The following is a 17,608-nucleotide window of genomic DNA, read 5'->3' on the forward strand; positions in this document are numbered from 1 at the left end:
TAAAATATAAAAGCGGGTCATTTGTCTGTTTGTAAAACAGAAACTGACTCTAGGTAATTCTGGCCAAAAAAAGAAAAGAAAAGAAAAAAAGTGCTATATATGATTTGGGAAAAAATTGAGTTTTACATAAAATTTGGCTGTATAATCACTTTTTTCTACTCTGCTGGCTCAGACATCTAGGCATAGCAGAAAGATCCCGTGAATGTGGTCATAAGACATGGATTCACTATGTGGCCCTGGCATACTTCACTGACCTTTTCCTGGCCTCAGTTTCTTCACATGTAAAATGACAGGGTTAGTCTAAGTGATTCCACAGGTCCCTCTTGCTTGCAGGGTCATAGGGTCACTATGCATTTAGTATTTCATTTCCCTACACAGAAAATCTTTTCAAAAACACACATTTCTTCCCTAGGGATCTTTTTTGTGTGTGCATAGTGCTGAAATTCTCTGTGTTGTGAATTCTTTGGTTAATTTAAAACATTAAGAGAAATGCTCTCAGTTAACAGGCAGTCATTCTCACCATTTGCCTCTGGTGGTAATGGAAGTTGCCTGTTTATGTCCTTTTTTCAGGTGTCAGACAGCAAATACCTCCTTTCAACTTCGCAGCATACAACAATTTAGCTCTCATTTCAGAAACGTTAGCAAAAGGCTATTTCCACTTCATGTTTAATGATTTCAATGATGCCTAGTAGTAAGTGGCATTGTATTACATCCAACCATATTTTAGAGTAAAAGAGTAATTTGGCTGCTTTTGTTTAGAAAGTTCTGGATATTGATGATGATCTTCATAGGCACTATTTCCACACAAACCCACAGAAAATGCTTACAATTGAGAAGAAAATAAAATAGTTTGCTAGCTTAGGATTTATTTTATATTTGGGTGGTAATCTTAGAAGGCACAATTTTATGAGACAAAAGTCTTTGTTTTCACCCTTGCCTTAATTATCGTAAAAAAAAAAGGCACAATGCTTTGTATCCTCAGGGAATTTATTATTTATTGCAAACTCTAATATATTATTGGGAATTGAATAGAAACACAAACTATGTCCCAATCTGGAGTTTAATATGTAATCTATTTTATGTCTATTTTGATGGAAACCCACCTTGTGGTTCATTTCTTTTTCAGGTTAATGGCATATTTATTTTTCTAGTCCAACACACACACACATACACACACACAAAGAGGTTTTGCAGCTGTGGTGGAAAAAAAAGGCAAACATGTATATTTGGCCTACTTTTCATTTGATGAAGGCATGCACGCGCCCACACTTATTCTAAGCCCCAATTTAGGTCACTGAACATCACCCAGTCAGTTTATCACAGCAGCTTCTGTTTGTAGCACAACCATGGTAGCAGAGTTCTGCTGCATGTGTTTCTTGTTTGCATGTGTATGCAGGAAAGCATGTTGGGAAGCCCACGACATGTGGCAATAATAGTTTTAATATACAGTAGTAAAATGTTGTCATTATTCAACTCCTAGGGTAAGTGTGTATAAATAACAAAACTAAAATACAGTTTCAATGAACCAGCATCATGGTTGCTTTATGGTGTCTTTTTCTAATTCTAATCCCTAAAACTTCCTGTTTCAAAGCCTCTTTTCCCTCCACCAGCAAAAGCCACATGCCCCTCTTTTCCTAGCAAGGAATTCATAGTCAGGTTCTGGCTACTCTGGTTTTTGCTTTTCTTATATTTTTAATAAGGATCACATGTGTGGATTTCTTCCCAATGGGGAATGCTTGTGTATTTCTGTGTGGGGAAAGGGAGACATGGAAAGGATCCAATGTAAGCTGGACATAGGAAACAAAAAGATGAAATATGAATGGCAATGACACAAATCATTTTTCTTTTGATGTATATGTCTAAAAGTATTTTATTTTTGGTATACATTTCCATTGATTTCTGAGTTCAAATCACAGAACGAGCTTTCTTTTAATATAATTTCTGTGTGTGATTTATAGCAAAGCTGTGTACTGAATTTCAAGCACCCATTACTGAAATACCATATGAACTGAATGCATATTTCATTGTATTGATTTGTGCCAGTAACCTCTGGTCAGGAAGGCTACTTCATTTATCTAAGCAACTGATGCTGTCTTTAAAGACATCTAGCATTTATTGAATTTGTATAAGGCTGCTTAGTGAACCTTACTATAATTTTCATTGTGCCATATTACCTTACAAATGTGTTTGATAAAACATTTATTAAAAATGTGTTTCATATTTTCTTCTTGCAGGTAGTAAAAGATGGTAGTCAGTCAGGCCAACATATTACACATTTCATTTATTCATATGCTTTTAAATAAAATATTTAGATTCAATGTTAGACCAAAGTATTTTATCTTTATCTGTATTGTATATGCCGAAAAAATATTAGAAACCTTAGACATTTTTCGTCTAAAATATGAGTTTATATATGGATTAAAATCATTGAGATACTGACATACAGCAAATTTGAAAATCAGCTGCTCCCATGGTACTCTACTGGGATTTGAAAGTAACCAGTCCTGGGCTTTTCTATGATTTCTTGGGAAGTAAATTTTTCAGCTTATTGTAGTTACTGATTCTCCCTTATGGTGGGTTCCTTTGCTTTTGTGGCTTGTACTTTTTATATTGAGCTCATCTTAGTGACTTGTTTTTCAGTAGAAATTTTAAGTGCTCTCAGTTCTAGCAGTCTCCTTTAATTTCTTTTTTGAATTTACTTCTGTTTACTCACCAGCTGTGTTACTGGTCTTGAATTAGTTTAATTATATTTAATTTAATACTGCATATTTGAAGTGGTAAATGATTTCCATGTCAGGTTACTGGAGCATGTTACTAGGAGTGGCCCAAGCAAACAGTTCCAGATTTGGAGAAACTCAAGGTAAAATAAAATATTCATATGCATAAAAAATTACCTAATTCCAATGTAATACATTCAATGATAAAGATATATTAAAGCTTGCTATTGGATATTGTCTTAGATTATATATGCAAGAGGAGTGGCAGGTGCATAAAATATTATCATAGAATAACCCTGACTTTATAAAAATATTGTAGGAACAGTATACTGAGATAAGCTCAGCACACATATATTTGTCTTTATATTAAAATAAGAAAGCATAATATGAGAATATTACTCATCTATCTTTGTCAGATAAGAATATTCTAGAATAAAGACACATTTCAGAAAAGTTATACTTCAATAATTCTGTCTAAGTTTTGATGAAAGAAAGTTCAGTCTCTTATATTCTTGATAAATACTGATCTTTTAAAAGGCCTTAATATATTTTGCAATACATTGCATGATATAAAAAGTCTCTAACACACCAGACTAATACCAATATTGGGAAATTTATATTACTTAGAAGGAAATAATTAAAAAATAGAATGACAGGAAAAAGAAAATATGATTACTGAGAACACACTTTGTGCCAGACAGTATGAGGGATGTTTTATGTTCATTATTTTATTTAATCTTCACAATTGTTATTTTTGAAAGATAAGAAAAACAGCCCAAAATCTAAAACTAGTAAATGGCAGTATTGATTTTCAAACAATGTTCTGTCTGATAACCCAGATCCCTATTCTTTCCTTAATATAATGCCTCTTAATATAATGTCGGGTTCCTTAAAATATATTTTATCACAGCATTTACTAAGAAGTAAGTGGAAGCTGATGAAAATTATTCTTTTGTTTTCCTTTCTTAATTGAAATGAATCCGCTAATTGAGAGTGAGAGATTCAATTTTATTATAATGTTTTAGGGCTCTTAAAAAACAAGTAATGCAGGTATGAATCTCAATAAGGGCACATTTGTAAACATGGCACATACATTTTAGAATCATTTATATTTGAGCTGTATGAGTTAGGAAAAAATGCTTGTCGTGCTTATGATTTTCTTAAATGCTTTCTCATAAATGGTATTTTATTTGTTTTAGATTTCTCTGGTTCAGTTGAGTGCAGTTTCCAGCTGATTCAAAAGTTTAAGAAGTGATACCCAATTTGCACATATAATAATTTCCTTTGCTGTCAGAATGTTTAAGAAAACAATGAAAAACAAAAACAAAATTGTGAGAAGCATCAATAATGATTCAATCAGTATACTGATAAAGTAAATTTCCTGTATTTTTTTCTCTCTACTGCCAATGTTACTTTCATAGCTTCTGTTCATGCATTTGCAGAATCCTGTCTCTTAAAATTAACCAGTTTAGCTGTACTTCTGGGTAACTTACCCCACAGGCAGATTGCCTCCCTGTTCTTATAAGGTCAATAAAAATTAAAAGTCTTCCACTTTCCAAGTATTTGGGTTTTAAAAAAATTACTACACTATAATTTTTCCTTATATCTAACCAAAATTTTACAAGATAATTATGTGAGAGGAAAGGAAACAAAGTTCTTTTATCATAAATATAGTAATACAATTGCAACTAGCTTTTATGGAATGATTAGTGTGTGCAAGGAACTGAAATGAGTTTATGTGTGTTAGATAATTTATTCCTTGCAAAAATCATGTGAGGGAGATACTCTGATTCCAAATTTTACAGAGGAACAAGTAAAGAAACTGAGTCTTAGCAGCGTGAAGACTACAGAGGGAATAAACAGTGGCACTAAAAGTGAAATTTGGGTTTTTGACTCTATATTCTAAATCACTATGGTATAACAATTTCAAAAAAATAGATTTTGTGTTGATTGTAGAAAATTTAGGATAGGACAAAAATTTCTTCATATCCTATTATTCAGAGGTATCCACTTTTATTTTGATAAATCTGGTATACTCAATGTAGATACCCTATCTGTTTATATTTTCAACAAACTTTTACATGTATCACAATTAAACATGTACAAATATGTTTATAGAACCATTATTTATAATCATGTTAGGTAGAAACAACCTAAATGTCATTAATAGTAAATTGGATGAATTCACCATTGTATATTCATATATTAGAATTCTACACAGCAATGAAAATGAGTAAACAATTATCATATATGATGTCATCATAGTTGATGCTCAGAAATGGAGCCAAAAAAGCCAGACACCAAAAACAGACATGCTTTTAGGTGATTTGTTTAAATTTCAGATATCGATAAGCCAATCTACAGTATTATAAATCAGGTAATGAGGGATTGAACTTAAATGGTGGTGGTAAGCCTATCTAATTTATCCAAAAACAGTATTTTATGAAATAAGTACTATTACTATTCCTATTTACTTATGAGAAAACTGAAGTTAGGAGAGGGTAAGTAATTTACTAATTTTCACAATGCTAATGGCAAACTCCTAATTCAAATCTAATCTGTTGAGCTCCAGAGCTCCAGTGCTCAGCATTATAATAGACAAGAATCAGAAAAAAAAAAAAAAATGCCTTTTCTACGGAAGACACATTCATCTCAAAAAAAAAAAGAAAGAAGAAAGAGTTCATATTAGATATTTTTTCAAGCCTACTGTTCCTTAAACATATTCTTTATCTCCACTATAAAATTGCTCATTAATATTCTCCTTCCCCACAGACTCTTTCCTCAAGCAACCAACTTTGTCAGTCTCTCTTATCCCAAATCACTCTTTCAATCCTGCTCCCTGCTCTCAAAAACTTGCTTTAATCCTCTTGCTTTTGGGAATGGTATTGAAAACTCAAGAACATATCAAATCTATCAAAATTCTCCCTCTTATCAGTTTGAAATTGTGAAGAAAGAAAGAGGCTGATCTACACTGGAAAAATGAGTAAATATTGTGAACGTGAGATGTCTTGATTTCAGTGAAAAGGTAGAAGTTTGTAGAAAAGATGGAGGATGCTTTTCTTAATATTTCTTGAAGGCTCACATTTTTCAACCATGTAGTATTCTTCTATCTCTTACTTCCTTAATTCTTTCTGTTTATTTACTTCATGGAATAGAACTTCAGCTTAGTGTTTACTTCAAGTTTAATGTTCTAAGCCTTCTAATTGAGAGTGAAAGACAGAGACAAAAGAAGGCAGATTTTGAAAGTCCCTAAGCCGAAAACAAAGTAATGGCCTAAACAATGACTGGCCCTTACCATCTTTTTAACAGCCCTTTTCAGGTGATAATTTTAATGTGTTTCAAAAACATTTTCCTTCTTAGGTATGTAAACATTCTCCTTAAAATCCTATTTTAGCTATTCAATTTTCTCAGTATATTTTATTCCTTTAAATAGAGAGCAAAGGTAAATTTTAACATTAGCCCTTCATATTCCAAACCAAAGTTATCCAAATAATACATTTTTAATGCACAGGGAAAATAATAGCAAAATTAAATGGCAAACTTGCAATTTTTTTAGCACAAACAGATTAGTAAACATGCAGAAAATATGCAAAGCTCTAGTGTTTACAATGTTTTAGCAAATTACAAATTATCTCAAGAAAGAGAAAAGCCAAAGGACAAACATCAATACACATTCCAAGGCTACATAAAAATGATTTCAGTGTTGGAAAACATTCTTAGATGGAAACAATGATGATAATGGGGGAAAATACATTTTGTTAAACTGTTTCCCCCAAGGTACAGGATAAAAATTCGATTTTGCACCAACCACAATAATGTCTTCTAGAGAGCATGCTTTATTCACAGCTTTATTTTGCTTTAAAAAAGAATAAGCTAACAGAGCACAAACCCAAACCATAACTTAGCTAAAGCACAAGTCCTGAATTTACAATTTTATTAATTCAAACTGAAGTAGATTTACCCAGGCTCATGTTATAAAGCATGCCCCAGAGCAGAATGTTTCCCAGGAAGTGTGTTTCTAGTGATGTCTATCTACACAGTTCTATTTAATTTAGGATTAAAGGGATTCTAATGATTTTCTTTATTTTCACCTGATTTCTTCTACTGGAGTTAGATGGACATTGTTGCTTTGCCTACAACTTCTATGGTGATTGGTAACCCTCGAGGAATCTGAGAATCCTTCACCTTAATCAAGAAGCCATTGCAATTTTCCATGTTCAGTTATAACTTGCAAAAATAGGATCAAATAAAGAGAAAAATATTAAGCTGCAACTACATTGTAAATTTGTTGTATCTCCTTTTCCCAAAATGCATAGCAGAGAAAATCAATATCATAATGTTATTTATTCCTACTGAAGAAATTGTGAGTTTTAGATTTTGAAAGGAATTGGGAGGAAATGAAGGAGAGTGTTTCCTATAAGAAATGCTTAGTGTCTGGAATAATAAACAGCTGGTTAAAATTGACAAATCATTAGGGTGCCAATGGGATGTTATCCTGAATCCAGAAATGATGGGGAAATAAACATGATTTTAGGGAATCTAAACCACAAACCAGTTGATTTTGTTCATTGGGGCAGAAAGCACAGAACGTGCCATAAAGTAGGGACTTGGAAAAGACTAAATTAAACCATCCCATCTAGCACAGGGCCACATAATTTTGTTGCAACATGTCTTCAGTTCCCACTCTTAATATCAGGACTTCTTGGGGCTCTGGCCTAAACTCTCTAATGTGCTACCTATGTACTCTCCAATTCCCTTGACTTCATACATGATCTCTGTGATAATGATTCTCAATGTTTATCTCTAGTCCTAGACTCTCCACTGAACTATAGGTTTCCGCATCCAACTTCCTACTTGATACTTGTACTCATGTATCTAATATACGTCCCACCTAAAATGGCTAAAATGTGTGTTGACGCTAATCAATGCAGCTGATACAGATATAGTAAACATGTATTTTTCCTATTCCAGTGTTGCTCATCTCAGTAAATACCACTAATATCCACTTAGTTACTAATATTCCAACCAGCAATAATCCTTAATATCTTTTTTTCACTCATTACTCTCTAATCCATTGGCAAGCCTTGTTCCACCTTCAAAATATATTCCAGATCTATACCAATCTCTCCAGTTTTCTCCATCTCCAGCTACACTTTAGTCTAAACCACTACCAGCTCTTGCCTGGAAAGGTTCAAAACTGATTTCCCAGTTTTTGCTCCTTCCTTGGCTTTCAGTTTTCTACAGAGTAGCCGGAGGCATGTTTAAGACAAAACCATAATGTCACTCAACTTCTTAAAACCCTCCAATGACTTTGCATTGCCCTTGGAATATAAACCCAAATTTCTTGGCACTGGCCTACTTGCACTCCTTAATCTGGCCACCTACCTCTCTAAATGTATTTTTTACCACTCTGTTCTGCTTACTAGATTCTAGTCACATTGGCCTTCTTTCTGTTGCTTGAATATAAGTGCACACAAGTCCTTGTGTACTAACTATTCCTTTACATAAACATTCTGTCTTCTTACCTTGCATGGCTGGCTTGTTCTGTGTTGCTCAGGTCTGCCCATCCAATCTAAATATTCCTCCTTTGAGCTATATTACATGTTTTATTTTCTCCATTTCACTAATTATCTGAAATTATCTTATTCCTTTATTTGTTTAGCTGTGTATGGTCTTTCTCTTGCCTCTCCATGCCACAATAATGTAAGTAGGAAACATGTCCACATGGTTACCACTATATCCCCAATGCCTAAAATAGAATACAAAACATATTAGGTGTTAAAAATGTTCGTTTTATAAACAAACATTTAAAATTTAGTTTAATTAATAAAAAAATTAATAAATGATCTTACTCGTCTTATCCCACTGTATTTACTTACTGATTTGTTTGATATTACACCACTGTTTATTCACTGGATTTATCACATGGTTAAAGTATATTTTACAATGTAAGAGAACAGGGAGAAATGAAATAGAGTCATTTTTTATAGAAGTGCATGGAGGTGTGGAGAGTGATTATGCAGTGCTTTCAAAATCTAAGAAGTGCATCTTACTTCAGATATGATTTGCTTCCTGGAGAGAGAGAGAGAGAGAAAGAGAGAGAGAAAATATATCAATATTTAGAAATGTATCACAACTTATACATGTGATATCACAATTCGTACATTATTCTTTTAAGATTAGTTCTGGGGTTTTTTTTTGTTTTTTTGTTTTTTTTGTTTTGTTTTGTTTTTTTTTTTGAGACAGAGTATTCCTCTGTCGCCTAGACTGGAGTATAGTGGCACAATCTCAGCTTACTGAGACCTCTGCCTCCTGAGTGCAAGCAATTCTCCTGCCTCAGCCACCCAAGTACCTGGGATTACAGCCTTGTGCCACCACACCCAGCTAATTTTTTGTATTTTTAGTAGAGATGGGGTTTTACCATGTTGGCCAGGCTATTCTTGAATTTCTAACCTCAAGTGATCCACTCGCCTTTGGCTGCCAAAGTGCTGGGATTACAGGCAGGAGACACCGCGCCTGGCACCTCATTTTGTTTTGTTTTGTTTTGTTTTTTTTTGCTCCCTATTAGACAAATGTTGAACCATCTCACCGTAATTTTCACATACCATATGCCCTCTCACTACATTATTTTTCTTTGCTTCTCTGAGCAACATTATGGATAATTTCTTCAACTCTGCCTGCCCATTAATTCTTCCTTTAGTTGTGTTTAATATATTGGTTTATTTACTCAGTTTCAATTATTTCATTTTTCTGAAAATTGGTACACACTGAAAATTGTCTTATTTTTTGATATGTCTTTCACATACTTGCTCAGACATCTTTTATTTTTAATAATTTTAAATTCTCATTTCATAATCTATGTTTGGAATTGCATTATCTCAATGTTTTGGTATTTCTAATCTTGATCTTGATCCTTGTACTGACTTTCGCTCAAGATTTCCTCATGTGTTTTATAACTATGGATTTGAGCTTCTACTTAACAGGATTTTATATTTATAAATCCTAAGTGTCCTCTGTTGAGAATGTACCCTTCCAGAGAAATTTGGTGATTAAATGTATGAGGTAACAACACAGGAATAAATTTTTTGTTAAATCTCCCTTTAGGATTTCTTTGTCCTTGTGGGTGGTATAAATTCAAACCTGAAACATTTGTGACAGATTTTTAGGAGAGACTTTTTATCACTTCTCCTAGAGATCCCAAGGCTCTTCTTTAAGATTGACAAATGTTGCAGGGAACATCCAAATATCACTGACTGCATATTAACCATTTCCACTTTTTTCTTCAGTTTTGGCCACTGGACATTTCTGTACTATATTTTTTTCAAGGATGCATTACAGTATTTGTCATATTTTATTCCAGTATTTCAAATATGTTTTGCATTAAGATCGTTTACTGTCGGTTTACAATATCTGACACAACTTTTTGGCAAAAATGAACCAACTTTCGTTTGTATTTTTATGTTTGCCCTGTAATAAACATGAAGAACTCACAATTATGACTGCATTAGTCCATTCTCACACTGTTATAATGAACTGCCTGAGACTAGGTAACTTACAAAGGAGAGAGGTTTAATTGACTCACAGTTCTGCTTGGCTTGGGAGGCCACAGGAAACTTACAATAATGGCGGAAGGAGAAGCAAACATGTCCTTCTTCACATGAAGGCAGAAAGAATTGCCGAGCCAAGAGGGAAAAATCCCTTAATAAACTACCAGATCTCGTGAGAACTCACTCACTATCAGGAGAACAGCAGCATAGAGGTAACCACCCCCATGATTCAATTGCCTCCCACTGGGTCCCTCCCAGGACACATGGGGATTATGGGCACTACAATTCAAGATGCGATTCCGATGGGTACGTAGAGAAACCGTATCAATGACTGGAGGAAGAGTTATTTGTATTTCAGGGAAAAAAAAATAAGATATAACATTTGGACTTCTTGTTTTACAGAGAAAGGCTTGTCTATATTTTTGGCTCAGGCTGTTTAAACAATATATATATAGTAAGGTCAGTCATACCAATTACCCTTCATACCCAGCTCCTTTCCCCGTTACCATTCACCTTTTGCCACTTCAGTCCAAGTCCTGGACTTAGGCCTGACTGATATGAGAAATAAGGACTGGAGTTTTGGTATGAGAAAAAGGAAATGCCAAAGGACAGAGAAATCTGATGTAATTAGAAAAGAGGGAGATTTCTCTGATTACTTGTGTATATATATCTGTATATATGTGTGCGTATGTGTATGTGTGTGTAATAGAGACAGAGATTATTATGTATGCATGTATGTATTTCAGTGATATTACTGAAACTCATAAGAATTTCATTGCAAAAATAATTTTCTATGCCCAGAATGGGTACCTATTTGCATTTATTTTTATAATTATTTCTATAATTGGTTCTGCAAGTCAATACTGAAATAGCTTGTTTATTCCTACCATCTGCCTAGTACAGATATACAGAGAAGGTAATAATATATATTTAATTTTTTCTTCACTATATTTTCCAACAGATCATATGATCACAATATTGGGACAATATCCAACTTAGTATTCTGTTCCTGCATTCAAATGCCAGGATTCTTTTATAGAAAATAGACACCCTTTATAAGAATTAAATGGTCGAATATGGAGAAGTGGATGGATAATTCTAAAGGCTATTTGAATAAATTTGCATCTGAAAGGTTCTCAGGAAACTTCTTTTAAGAGAAACTTTCTGTAGGTGCATGTGCTATCCATAAATCAATTGATTTGGTTTGACTCCATTTCCTCACTCTTACCAGCATCACTAGAGTCAAAGCAAAAGCTCCAAAATTCTTTACAGTATCTTCCTTCTTCTCTCAATCAATAGTTATATATTTAGTAATTATCTGTTTTAACTGGAAGGATTTCTATATTTTCCAGATGCCACTCTCAGGAGCTAATCAGAATTCTGTAGGGGGTGGGGAGATGTGGTGGAAATGAATGGAAAAGATAATTGAACTGAAAAAAACTCTTTTTTTGGTTAGATAAAGGAAGTGAATTAGATCCACAGTTAACAATTATACGTCATTGAAAATATGTTGTAGTATTAGAAGGACGGATTTTGATTGGTCCTATTATCTGGTGTTTTCAATCATGTGAAAGAAAATCTCCTTTTAAATGTCCTCAGAACAGATACTGGGGACATTTAAATATTCCCTGCTTTATATTTCTCTCTGGGGAGAGTATCTTAGTTAAATTTTGGTTACCATTTGAGTAAAATAGACGACTGCCATTGAGTCATTATTTGTAGGAAGCCATAGATCTCTGCTGTTCCTTACCCAACTATGTTACCTCTGGCATGGAAGGTAACATATTGTGCAAGGCAGCAATAAATCAATGGGTACTTACAACTCATATTTTTCTATTTACTCATCTACCAGTGCCAGTCCAAAAAAAAAAAATCAGTAGGTAAAGTTAGGTCCACACTTTATTTTTTTAAGAAAGTCAAAATAATACAGATGATAGGTATTAATAATTATAACAAAAATTCAGTTCACTTTTATTAATATTTCCAAATGTACTTCCATGATTACTGATTATTCTATTTAGAACATGTATTAGTCTGTTCACATGCTGCTAATAAAGGACATACCCAAGACTGGGAAATTTAGTAGAGGAAAGCTGTTTACTGGGTAATTTAGCAAAGGAAAGATGTTTAATTGATTCATTCACAGTTCCACATGGCTGGGGAGGCTTCAGAATCATGGTGCAAGGTGAATGAGGAGCAAAGTCATGTCTTGCATGGTAGCAAGCAAAGGAGCGTGTGCAGGGGAACTCCCCTTTATAAAACCATCAGATCTCATGAGACCTCTTCACTATCATGAGAACCACATGGGAAAGACCTGCCCCCATGATTCAATTACCTCTCACTGGATCTCTACCACAATATGTGGGAATTATGGGAGCTACAATTTAAGATGAATTTTAGGTAGGGTCACAGCCAAGCCATATCAGAACACTTTGAAAACTTTGACCTTTGGAGGGGAAAATGTCCAATAATAATCTACACGTAGACTCAGACAACCAGCACATTTTAAATTACTGAGTAGCATTCAACTCTGGGGGTGTCTTTAAATCACAAATACTTCAGAGAAAAATTGTAATTGTGTGTTAGGTCATGTTCCTCCTATGGTGAGAACTAGAGGGGATTGGAATGAAAAGCACAAAATCTGAGAAGCTGAATGTTGAACTATCACATTCTATGCTTAGGTACAAAGAACCTAATAAAGTCCTCCCTCTTACCAAATTGAGAAACCAGTGCTTTTATTTTAAATACTTATGCTAAAGTTTTTACTTCTGTTATTTAAAATTTTCTTATTCAGTAATACCTTCTCTTGATATGTAATATATTGCATGAAACAGTAAGAAAAGTTCTTAATGAAATAGCAGAATAGTGGATTTACAATTATTTTAGACACAGAAAACCTTAATACGAGTAACTACACAGAATTGTTTGCCAACATTTTGAAGTCTAAAGTGATTGTGGGCCCAGAAGAATAGTGAAGTATGAGACATTGTGGGTATATAATACACCTGTATGCTTCATATAGGCAGAGTCTGATCTGGCTTGGTTGGCTAGGAGTATAAAATTAGCAACAAGGCAATGTTATTATTTCATTTTCCATAGGAAGATAAGTTCTCTTTTCTAAGATTATGCCAGTAACTTCCATCTTGGTGCTGGGGTGACCACGTTCATAGGTCAAAGCAAATCTATCACTGTTCCTCAAAACACTAACTTTTTATACAAAATTTAACCCTGTGGAGGAAAAAAAAATCATGTTTTTTAAATCTAAAAAATATAAAAAGAAAATATATTCCCATATGATTGAAAAAGTCTTAAAGAATTTTTCTAAAAATCATTTATCAATAAAGGACATTCTTCACTCTCAATTTCTTTATTTTTTGTTAAACTAAGAAGTTTTGTTCGTAGGGTATATTACTATGACTTTAACAGTCAAGTTTTATTAGCAGAAACTGCAATGGAAATTGCACTTTTCACTTAAAGAATGATTGACAAAATATGGAAAATGTGCACCATATGCTATCCATACACTAAATAAATTGTTTCCTTTAGCTCAACTAGCATCTTCTGGACATCTCCTATTTCAGAGGCATAGCAGGAAGTCTCCTGGGTAGGGAATAATGAACAGGGTTAAGGCATAAACACCAATATGGGCTAAACACACAAAATAGAATCTGATAAATACTGTAATAAACATATAAAATATGGTGGGAACATCTAGAACGAGAATAATTTCTTCTCTAGGTGTCAAGACGACCTCTACTGAAGAAATGTTAATTGAGCTGGCCATAAGGAATGGCTAGAAAAAAATATTGAGGCAGAGCAAATGAAGTAAACCGAAGTATGGAAGGAAGGAAGGAAGAAAGAGAAGCAGGGAGGGAGGGAGGGAGGAAGGGAAGGTGGGCTTATGATTCTAGACTAGTGTACAAGGGAAAATAGTGGGAGATAAACTTGAAAGGTAGCATGAGTATGCACTGGAGAATTATGGAAAAGAATCATAAACAGTTAGAATAGGACCAACCTACTAAAGCTCCTGAATGCTATGCTAAACACTTTAGTTTGTTTTAGGTAGGCAACAAAGAGAATTTTTGAGCTCAGGAAGGTGGTGTATATGGCACTATCAGAGCTGAGAATTAGGACAAGTAATTCAAGATTGTGTTTGTGCCAGGACCAAGATTGTATTAAAGAGATGACTCTGTATTTTTGCCTGCCTTTTAAACATATATATCAGAAGAAAATATTGGTGCAATACATATATATGCCAGGTATGCCTATAAAAAGATTTTTTAATAAACAACTAATATCTGTTTTACTCCTTAAATGGTGGTGATGAAACACTTTCATCTGAAATAAATAATTGAGGTCAGATAACATATCTTCATTGCTTACTTAATTTTATTTTGCTTCTATAGATATGTCCATAACATGTGTTTGAAGACAATTTGAAAGGTTTTGGTAGTTTTTATGATCACAATATCAAAATACATTTTTGTTGTTTCAGATGATGGTGCCTGTCCATTAACTGAACAACTGTGGTAAGTTTATTTTGCTCATCTTGTGTCTGCACAGAATACTTTTCTTTTTGATATTCTAAAGGATTTATTTTACCTATAAAACCTTTGGTTAAAATTCTTTGAATGAGTTTCCTTCTGGCAATTCATTAGGCATTTTAGGATGTTTTGTTTCTTCTTTTGAGTTAAAACTGAGACTTTAGTTTTCAACCAGATTTTGTCAACAGAGATGTTTATTTTCACAAATGCTTCACTTACGCAAACTTTAACAATCTCTCAATCAACTAGAAAAGTAATATCCTGTTGTTAGTTACTCTTTTAGTAGTTACAAGAAACACTTTATAGTTTTTAGATTGATAGCAGAATACCCAGTGGATACTGACACAAAAATTATTTTTTTGTTTTCTCTACTATCCATGCAATAAGAGAAAGAAGAAAAAAGAATTTACATTCCTTAGCTTACATAATTGCCTTATATTGCTATGATTATTCACTGGAAACTAAGATGAGTGGATATAACTTGGAACAATATAGTTAATCTCTGGAGAAGTTGCTACCCATTTATGTCTCTCTTGGAAGAATAAACACAACATATTTGTGTGCTTTCACAGTACTGGTAAACTGGTATTTTCAAGGATTCTCTGCACATTGCCAGACTTAGAGAAAGAAGACTCTACATAAAATTGTTACTCATTTTACTTCTTGAGAGTTTACCAGTTTAGAGCAGATTGAGAGAAAGTGTTGCATTTTTTGTTCTTATTCAATTGCGATAAGGAAAATGTTATGAAAGAGTGTCTTTGTATAGCATCCTCCCCCTTCCCTCAGACTAGACTGCTTGGTAAAATAAGAAATGGCCAGAGTGGGAGCTGGTTGGCAGGAAGATAACAATTTTGAAGGTGTAAAAAAATTTACATAAGTTTTGGGTAAGAAATAATAGAGCAACTGTATGGGATGCTGTATGTGGTGTGACTTAAGAAAAAGCAAATGATGGAAAAAAATATTAAAAGCCTTATTGTATATTACATTGGTGCTTCTCAAACCTTAATATGTCTATGAATAATGTGGGCTATCTTTTCAAAATGCAGATTCTGATTTAGAATCTGAGCCGAAGTAAGGCCCAATAATATGCATTTCTATTAGTTCCTAGGTGATACAAAGCTGCTGGTTTAAAGACCATGCTGTAAATAGTAAGGTAGTATATAAATAACTCTGTTCCTTTGACGGCTCCCCAAGGGACTTCAATCAAGACATTAATTTTTCAAATGTTTGATTTGGCTTTGACTTTTAGTGCTCTTGATTCAGTGTTCAAAGATTATCTTAAGATTTACAGCAAAAATGTTGTTTTGTTGAGTCACATACAAAAAGAACTGGGTCTTGACTAGCTTCTATGTCTGTTTTCCCTCTTATTACCTAATTATTCCAGGGTAAACTGTAAAGGATTGAAGAAAGTCAGTCTCTTTCAGTCAAGTAATTTGTGAGTGAACAAAATACAAGATTTTACAAAAATATAAATATATTATTCTAATACTGCAATCTATTCAAAGGCAATCATATCACTTTGCAATAGTCCGATTACAAAAAGCAACAACAATGGTTGTGGGGATAGATAGTCCTAACCATAATACAAGTAGACATTATCGTCATTATTATGCTTGAAAGTACTTGAGTTTTGCTTGAAAATGTGATAAAATGCTTTTGGTTTCGTACCACATTCCTACTGACGTTGTGAATGCTTTCCAGTCTATTTGTTCAGCTAGTTCAGATCTCAAGATTACTGAGAAAAGGGGGTAGATGCCAAAGTTGGCAGGTTTGGTTAGTAACCATGAATAATGGGGTCAAGAGGAAATTGGTGCAAGGAAATCTGCCACTGGTCCACTGGTACAAGGAAATCTGAAGAATTTTCTGAAACCCAGAGTCTTGTAGGTGCTTGAAGAAGGCCATGGAAGTAGAAGTTTCAAAATCAATTGAAGTTTTCTGCTAAAACTCTCCTTTCTTAAACCAGGTTGCATATCAGAATCAACTGTGAAGTCGAAAAGGCTAGTTAGACCTGGGGAGTACCCAAACCAATTAACTCAGAGTCTCTCAAGGTAAATGAAGCCTAACATCTAAACTTTGATGTTTCAGCTCCCTGGTGATTATATCAGGAAATGGAGTTGAAAATCCCTTACATTAGGGCCTGAAATTTTACATTTTCAACAAGTTCTCAAGCGATATTTATGTTGCTGCTTTGTGGATCACACTTTGAGTAGCAAGGACCTATTAGACCCCATACTTTTTTTTTTCATGTTCCTGGGAGGGTCAGCATCAACTGGGAGTAGTCATCTTCTCTCTATGGATGAGGGGAGGAAGGGAAAGGAAGAAAGGAGAGAGGAGACATCCAAATGGCACATGGTGGAGACATGGTAGAATGCACAACTCCCCACAGGATTGAATTTATAGGTCAATGGAAAAACCTCTGTACCAAAATAGCTTCTCTAATTAAATCATATGGTACCTGAACATGCATTATTAAAATTCATTTGATTTCACTGCATTCCAAAGCTGACTATGCAAACATGATCTTTGGTGCAATTGTTACAAATATAGAGCATGGAAGGAGGAGTAGAGTGGGCAGGGATCTGGATTTTAATAATCATCCCAGATGATTTTAATCAAAAATGGAGCTTGGAAGCCATTGTTTCAGACCACACAAAACCATCTTTCTTGACTTTCTTTCAATATGCGTACATATTCCCGTTCTTTAAATCAATAATGTATATATACTATTCTATGCACCAATAGAGCTCAATATAACAAGATAATAATAATAAGAGCTACATGGTGATGACTTTTTGCCAGG

The 17,608-nt window shown here is 33.9% G+C and overlaps 1 protein-coding gene across 40 annotated transcripts in view; it reads left to right on the forward strand.

The window, feature by feature from the left end:
- Positions 1–17,608, forward strand: part of PTPRD (protein tyrosine phosphatase receptor type D) — a 2,308,100-nt gene that overhangs the window by 1,203,360 nt on the left and 1,087,132 nt on the right. For all 40 annotated transcript variants that reach the window (XM_055092146.2, XM_055092147.2, XM_055092152.2 and 37 more), the window contains one exon: positions 14,760–14,793. The gene's annotated coding sequence lies outside the window, so the exon portion shown is untranslated. The remainder of the gene's footprint in view (positions 1–14,759; positions 14,794–17,608) is intronic.

The sequence above is a fragment of the Pan paniscus genome, chromosome 11 (genome assembly GCF_029289425.2).
Source record: "Pan paniscus chromosome 11, NHGRI_mPanPan1-v2.0_pri, whole genome shotgun sequence".
Taxonomy (NCBI): Eukaryota; Metazoa; Chordata; class Mammalia; order Primates; family Hominidae; genus Pan; species Pan paniscus.